Source organism: Notothenia rossii (genome assembly GCF_949606895.1).
Source record: "Notothenia rossii genome assembly, chromosome: 11".
NCBI classification, from domain to species: domain Eukaryota; kingdom Metazoa; phylum Chordata; class Actinopteri; order Perciformes; family Nototheniidae; genus Notothenia; species Notothenia rossii.
Genome location: NC_136910.1, coordinates 44,793,627 through 44,801,463, shown reverse-complemented (window position 1 = coordinate 44,801,463; position 7,837 = coordinate 44,793,627). Strand labels below are relative to the sequence as shown.

The window sequence follows — 7,837 nt, the reverse complement described above, 5'->3', positions numbered from 1 at the left end:
AAACACTCGACTGCAAGTGGACCATTGGAGAGCTGGTGGAGTTGCAAAACTGTCTGTGAGCGCAATGGATGCAGGGGAGTCCAGACCTATTGGAATATCATCGTTTCTACAAGATGGGGTTTGAGCTATGGAGATATAACTTCATTAAAACTGTGTGCTGTTTCATAAACCCATGCCAGTGTAATTGGTACTATTATCATTTTTACTTGAACTTTTAGTAGTAGTATGATCATCAATTCTTGTAAAAGTGGTTCCATATTTAATTTGTATTTACTTTTTAAATATGTTTCTGTAAACTGTCTCCATCAACACCATGGATAGCAACACTCATCATGTTACCCTTTAGTTGTCTTTCAGAACCATGGACAGCAACCACCAGTACGTATTTAAATATATATTTTATATAGCCCTTTGAAGCCCACATTTGGTCAGTTCAAGAAGCGCAGAAACGCTTTATGTTCGATCCAAAACATCGATATTTAAGGATATTGACTAGAAATATTGAAAACAGTCTTAAGCACTTACTGAACGGCGCATGTAATAGTAGAGTATAATCAAGTCGTTGAAATCCCTTAATTCATGCAACGTATTTGTGTTTTGTTTATTACTGTTCTTTGTTTATATTTAGCTAATTTCAGCACCATGGAAAGCTTCTACATCGAGCGTGCTTTTTAGTTATGTTTTATCACCATGGACAGTTTTCTCTTCACTTGTTTAGCTATAGTTGAACAAACTCCACAGAGCCTGTGCTGTATTGTTTTTTTTTTTAAAGAAGAGATTAGCTCGGAGTCATTCCAAGTTTAAATGAACACATCCATACAGTCACGTTGTACTTTATGCAAAGTGAACAGCCTACACGTGGCATAGTGTGACACCTTCTGTGCCACTCACCGTCTTCTCACTTTTTTTTTTTTTAATAAAACCTCATTTACCGAAATCACAAAGCCTCTCTTCACCTTTGCTTAGTTTCCCATAGTTCCATCGCCTTAATTGATCGCAGCCTTGATGTAAATGTTACCCATCTGTAGAAAAAAGTCACGACACTGCCTCTTATCCTCAAACACCCTCAGTTCCCTCGCCTTCCTCCTCATCCATTCCAGACCCACCCCTTACTGTCTGCCATGACCGTCCTCTACAATACGAGACTGTATTCTTTGTACCTCCCCTTTCTCGCCCTCAGTCTGTGCATCCCAGCCTCCCTTCCTAGATATCCATCCCACACCTCTCCAACCGCAAACGGCTCCTACGGTGAGAAAAAAAGAGAGAACAGAACAGTTTAAAACACGTCGGCATAAATCTCACAACCAGAGCTCCCCTTTTCTCCTTCCCCTCCTGACGGACTTCATTACTTTATTTCTCTGCGCACCAATGCCCAAGACCACGCCGAAACGAAGGATTTTTTTTCCCTTGAGCATGAAAAGGATTGCCAAATCATCCGCAATCCAACATCACCGACTGAGCCACCAGCATGAGCACTGGATACATATGCTCCAGCAGAAGTTGTTGGCTCGAGCAATAACACATCTTGGACCACAAATACAGCTAAGAGGGGAGAGTCAGTTTTAGGTAAGTATCCCGGCTTGGACCTCTAACATTGAATGAGATAATGTTATATATTTTCTTCTTCTTCTGTCCATCACTGACCACGAGGTAGTGATGGGGTAGGCAGGGCTATATTGTGGCACAATTATGGCGATGTTGCGTGGTCAGCATGTTACTGAGGTGGCCGGTGGTGTCCTTTTTCAGGATTGAGGCGATTTTGTTCTTTGCACTGTGAAGCGACCTTTTAAATAATCGGCGTGCAAGTCCTTCCAAGCTCCGCCCGGACCGAATGTAGACGGAGCGTTCTTAGGCTATTACAATGATATCATGACTCTTATAACCTTATTAAACCCTTCATCTCCAAACATTATGCAAATGAGTTTTTCTCTCGATTAGGGTGCACTGATTGCGATCTCTTTGCACGTTGTGAGACAGCATCTTCCCGCGGTGATGCTGCAGAAGTGCGGATAACAAGGAGCATAAAACACCGGGAGAAACAATGATCTCAGCATTTGGGGTTGGCATATTACGCGGACCTGCCGCGGCTTTATTGAATGGGTTTAGAGGGGCAACATTCATTCAGAGTGAAGGTGCATTAGCAGGCCTGCAGATCTCTGTGGAGTCGGCATCAATATTTGTGTTCAAGCTTAAAATGTTTGCAGTCCAGTCGTGGCTTTTTACATCCATGTTGATCAATTCGTCCCGGAACTGCATGATCCATTAACTAAAAGTGAGTGCCATCCCAGCTTGGATATTGGACACGGGATGAGTTGCGGTCATGCTTCCTGGTATTATTATGTTTTCCTCCGTGTTACGGCTGAATTACTGCCCGTATTGGATTCTGTGAAAGCAAATAGTCAGCTGGAACTGTGTGTACGTGCTGGTCTGAGTTGTACGTGGCTCTAAAGGCGCGTGCAAGAAAGCAAGCACGTATGCTGGTTTTATTGTGTGTACGCGTGTATGTCACCAGTGAGGCAAAGTTGCCGTTCCCTGTTCCCTCAAGTTGCTTTGATTGCTGTTCCACTGACTAACTGCGAGGGGAGCTCATGCTCTTTTACACCAGGTGTCATTATGTGGCTAAAGGCAAGATAACTGTGTATCATACTGATACCAACTCTATGAAATTAGAGACGTGGCTTCTCTTTGAAATTGGTCCGGAAGCATTCATCTGCACTTCCATAACTGTCACTGCAGTTTTAGTTTTTTTTCGGGTTTTTTTGGAAAGCAAGCCTAATGAGCTACATACATGTAAAAACAACAAATATACTCAGAAAAAAATAATGCCATGTATAATTGCCATGTAAAATAACAGACAAAAACAAAGAAAAGAATGGCCATAATGCAAGAAATATATTTCAATACCACTGAAGGAATAGTCCTTCAGTGGTATTCAAATATGTTGAAGGATAAGCTATAGAGTTTATCCTTCAAAGAGCGGGCTGAACATTTGTCTGTGTGGCCCCCAACTGTGAAAAATCCTGCATTCTGAATGTGAACTTTAAGTTAAGCTTTAATGTTTGAAATTGACATTATACTGAACACAAGTCAATACATCCTGCAGTATTGTTTTGCCTTCGTCTCCAAATGTGCAGAAAATTGCACTGGCAGCAGCGGAACCTGCTGAAGAAAAGCAGCCTTACTCAGTATGCCTCATTCAATCTGGTGGCCTTTTCATTGGCAAAACGCTGGCAACATGCAATCATGTTTTCAGAGGGAAGGCATTTCACATCACATTGCCAAAATGAAAATGCCAGCAGTAGCTTAAAGCTCTATTTGTGTCATGGCTTGAGATGACCCAGTGTTGATGATGCTTTCCAGGACTGAAGAGAGAACATTCAGCCACAGAGGTCCTTTTACAGACCTTGGCACTGCAACGCATGGATTGTCTATAAAGCATGTGACTTTGATTCTTAATAGGCAAGAACATGAACACAAACGGATATAATAAGACAAGGAAAATACAGTTCCTGTTTCCAACCTTTACACACAGAGCTGCTCTAGTAACCTATCGTGTGTATCTTACTTTCAATCTGTCATTGTGGTGGATAGAGAGCAGTATAGTGTGACAGAACCCACCATCTCCCCCTCTCTCCCTCGATGTCACTGTCTTTGTATTCTAGTATTAGCACGCTATTGTTTATACGTGGGGGCTGGTTGCAGCTGTACAGGCCAGAAGGCTACCTCCCATGAGCTTTGAAAAAAATAAAAATCTGTTTTCATCAGAAACAAACAACAGGGTCACATAATGACATGTGACAAAATCTCTCAGAAAAGCTTGTGAGCTTACAAAATGTCTTTGAGAGGCAGCTGAATCATTTGACCTACAGTAGAGGCTGTTTGACCTATGTGCTGCTGCTATCAGTCTCGTAAGACCACATGGATGCGAACCATGCTCATATAGTATGATGTTCAAAATGAATTCTCACCCCGTAGGCTCACAATTAAAGGGTTGGTGATCACAAGTGGTTAATTACATTTTTGCACACCATGACATTCAAACCATGTTAAGCCTTGATTAACAATTCCAGAAGGAACATTTGTTTTTTTCTTCTTCCTAGAACGGCCTCAAAAAATCCTTTCTTTGAACCCCCATGCACAGAACATGGAAATATTGAATTGAGACTGTGAGAACTCAATCATGGTTTTAACATTGATTGTTGTTTCCACTGCTCTTGTCCATCGTTGTCAGTGACTAAAGCCACACATTTGGGGCTCTGTGTGAAACCTTGGGGGAACTGAAAGCAGGCTCAGAAAAGCATCACAATAGTGACAATTGTATTGTTACGAACTATTTAGACATTCAACACTCACAGTTTGTCATTTGAATGCAGCGGTTTCTGTCCAGTCTCCAGTTTCTCCCTCTTGTTCTTCCTAACAGTAGGGTACCACCGTCTGAGTGTTTGTGAATGAGCATAAGCACCATTTTATAATACAATCAAGAAATAAATTGCCCATCAAAAGTTAACCAGCCCGAAATTAATTATTTATCAGAGAAATATATAAATGCACTTCCAATTTCTGAAAGCAAAGCCTATTGTTGGCTTGCCCCTTTACTACTGATGAATCAGAATACGATGTTACGTAAAAATCATTAATTATTAAGTCCATGTAGAGGAGCTGCAGTTCAGGAGTTTTGCAGTGGAGTTAATATTTTAGTTAAAGTGTTAAAGATTTTTTGGGCATTCAAATGAAGTAGAAAACCACTTATTTCGGCTTTCAAATGTGCACGATCAGACCTTGCATATTTGGTTAAGAATCAAAGTCCTCTGCAAATGATTCATCTTGACCTAACATTTGGTGGTTGCCATGCAAGAGACAAAAAAGTGATGCTAATTTGAGCCTCTGGAAACCTTGCCCCTGTTTTAATAGGCAGTTCCAGGCGGCTCAGTTATTACTCCTTAAAATATGATATCTATGACAACACAGTTATAATGTCAGTCATTAATCTGGCACGACACAGCCATGTTCTTTCCTTGTTTGGTGATGGCTGTTGTTGTACATCCGTTTGGACTTTCTGCCCGGTGTTGCCGTGAGTAAGAGAGGGAGAGGAAGAGATATGTTTTGATTTGCTGTGGTCTTTCACATCAATGAACAATAGAGGTCTGCACTGGCCGGCGATTACACAGAGAACCTTTTAACTTCATTTGCTTCACTGTTGCCTCCTATATTCCCTCCAGCAATGTAATTTGATCTGTTCCAGTCTAGAAGTTGTGTCTGAGATATCCTAATCGAAATACTGTCTTCTCAGTCGTAATATATCCTTGAGCCCAGATTCGTATAGGAATGAAATGCAGCTGTGACCATGGACTTTGAAATTGGCAAATCGGTTGCAGACATTCTCTTTTTCACCTGCATCTGTTTGGTAATTTTATGGGTAGCCAAAACATGAATACACCTGTGGGGAAAATGTAATACTGCAGGGATCATGTTCTACATCAGCGTGTCTGGTTGATACGTTATCCATGTTACATCTACAGTATATATATCTACAAAACCTTTACACCCAACAAATATCTTTAGGCTACTGTTCACACTCAACGTTTCTTACTATTATAATCTACAATATCCATTTTCCAGCAACCAAAGCATGAGGAAGATATTGTAAAAGTTGCTCCCAAATGCATCATCACAGATGCAGCAAGCTGTTGTTAGAAAAAAAGAGATAAGCCCACTATGCACTGTAAGCTACCTGCCTAGCTCTTAACGTCAGACAACGATTGCGACTAAATGGTAAACACAGTGATGGATTTAGTAGCTAAAGAGCCAGATTTGTCTGCTCAACGCGTAAATACTGTAAGCCGACTAACATTTTGTGCCATATGAACTTTGTAAGTGTCTTAATATGACAGTGTTATATTTACAGTTGGGCGTTGCTGCCAAGTGGCCATGACAATCTTAATCATAGGTTTAAGGTTGATATAATGATTTCGATAAATGTTAACATGGTAACCCAATCATCTTGTAGAGTCGTCTATCACACAGACAGTTCACACATTGTAATTGAGTTGCATGTACAGTAATCATCATTGGTCATGTGCCCAGTACATCATGCTACTAGAAGAAAACTATGGTGTAGTTACTTCATTTTTATGGTTTCTGCCATTTTGCTCAACATTGGAACTAGTCTTTTCAACACAATACTACATAGCCAGTCTGCTTTGGGAGCCCTGTGTGAATGATTTACTTCTAGCCTCATGCTTCAACAAAGTCAGTTCTCAAAGTTCTTTACACTTCTGTGGCACACATCCAGCTGGTTGGTCATAACTCAGTGTGATTGTGGTGGTTACAGCTTCTAGGAGGGTGCCACCGCGCCGACAGTGATTTCCAGGGTGCATACTGAAAACTATAGCTCAGATACACCGGTGATGTTCAGCATGGTAACTCTTTTCATAAACACTGTGTTTCCAGAAGTGCATTAGTGGCATATGTTATCTCTCTTTCCTCTTCTAAAAGTAGTCATAAAGTGAAGAGATGAATAGTAGATGGGTCATTTGACAAGTGATTGAATTGGTTGAATGATTTAGCTTAAACAAACTGAAAAGCAAGTATAAAGTTTTCACTTCAATCAGACGTCTGGCTTACTTCCGATGGTCAGCATTGGGTTCATTATTGTATGCTTGTAAAGATAGCCATTCACCTACTGAGTGCATCCTTTGAAGCTTAATGGGGAAAACAATCGACAAGCAAACAATAGAAAATAGCCAGCACTTTAGCTTTACAATGTGAGTCTGTATCGTTCATAATTGGTTTAGATCACTATGGTAAAAAAGGGATTTTTCATCTTGTGAAAATTAGCCCCTCTTAAAAAGCACTTTGTACACTGTCAGTGTGTTGAAGCTGGGAACATCCTTTCAAGCACTTAAAGGCGGTGATAGGATTAATTGATTTTCGCAATAAAGTTATAAAAAGTGGTCATTTTGACTGTTATGTACTGTAGAAGTGCACCACAGACTTGCCCTAGTCACAACCAATCCAACACACATTTTATTGTATTTATTTGTTTGCATTTAAAACAATCACAGTTATCAAGAACACATCTGTTGTTTAGCAAAAAAATGATTAAATCAGATATAAAAAATGTTTTAAGTAATGGAATATGACATTTGTCTTAATCCTGTACTGTTACACTTACTGTTAAAGTAGATACACAAATCCAAAGTATAACTTGAGTCAGCTAAGCGTCTGCCAGTGTAAAGTAAAAAGCCTCAATTTAAGATGTGAACAATCATGGAACGATAATCTTTCCAACACATTTTAAATAGGCCTTGCACAGAGAAGTTTTTAATCTTTAACAAATCTTTTTGGTGCTGACTATCACATTTGAAACACTCCCTGCTGGAACATTTTACTAACCTCCAAATATTCCTTAAGAAAAAGAAACATTTGGGATCTAAATATGGAGCCTGGATTGAGATAAGAAGCTGCTATTTTCAGTACAGACAGTAAGACCCAATCTGGAGGAATTGAAAAGCTGAGCAGTCATTTGGGAGCGAGGGTTGATTCACAGACTGACCCATGATGATGGGATGCTGTCGAGGCGATGCACTTCTCATGCCAGTGGCTCCCAGCATCAGTGGCCTATATTGCAGCTCAGCCTGAAATGCAGCAAATTACTGATTCAATATGAATATTCAAATGGGGTTGGAATGATATCTTGGAAGCTTTTTTTTACCAGTTGAACTGCTTCACTAGCTTAGCTTAATTTACAAAGCTAATTGTATCTTTCTTATATAATCCGTTTGCAGATAAACTGTTCATGGATCTGCATTAGTATCCTGACTTGGTTGTGACGATT

At 40.2% G+C, this 7,837-nt stretch overlaps 1 protein-coding gene across 1 annotated transcript in view; it reads left to right on the top strand.

The window, feature by feature from the left end:
- Nucleotides 1–1,180: 1,180 nt before the first annotated feature.
- brinp1 (bone morphogenetic protein/retinoic acid inducible neural-specific 1) overlaps nucleotides 1,181–7,837 on the top strand; it is a 106,053-nt gene continuing 99,396 nt past the window's right edge. Inside the window, exon 1 of the mRNA XM_079658361.1 lies at nucleotides 1,181–1,566. The gene's annotated coding sequence lies outside the window, so the exon portion shown is untranslated. The remainder of the gene's footprint in view (nucleotides 1,567–7,837) is intronic.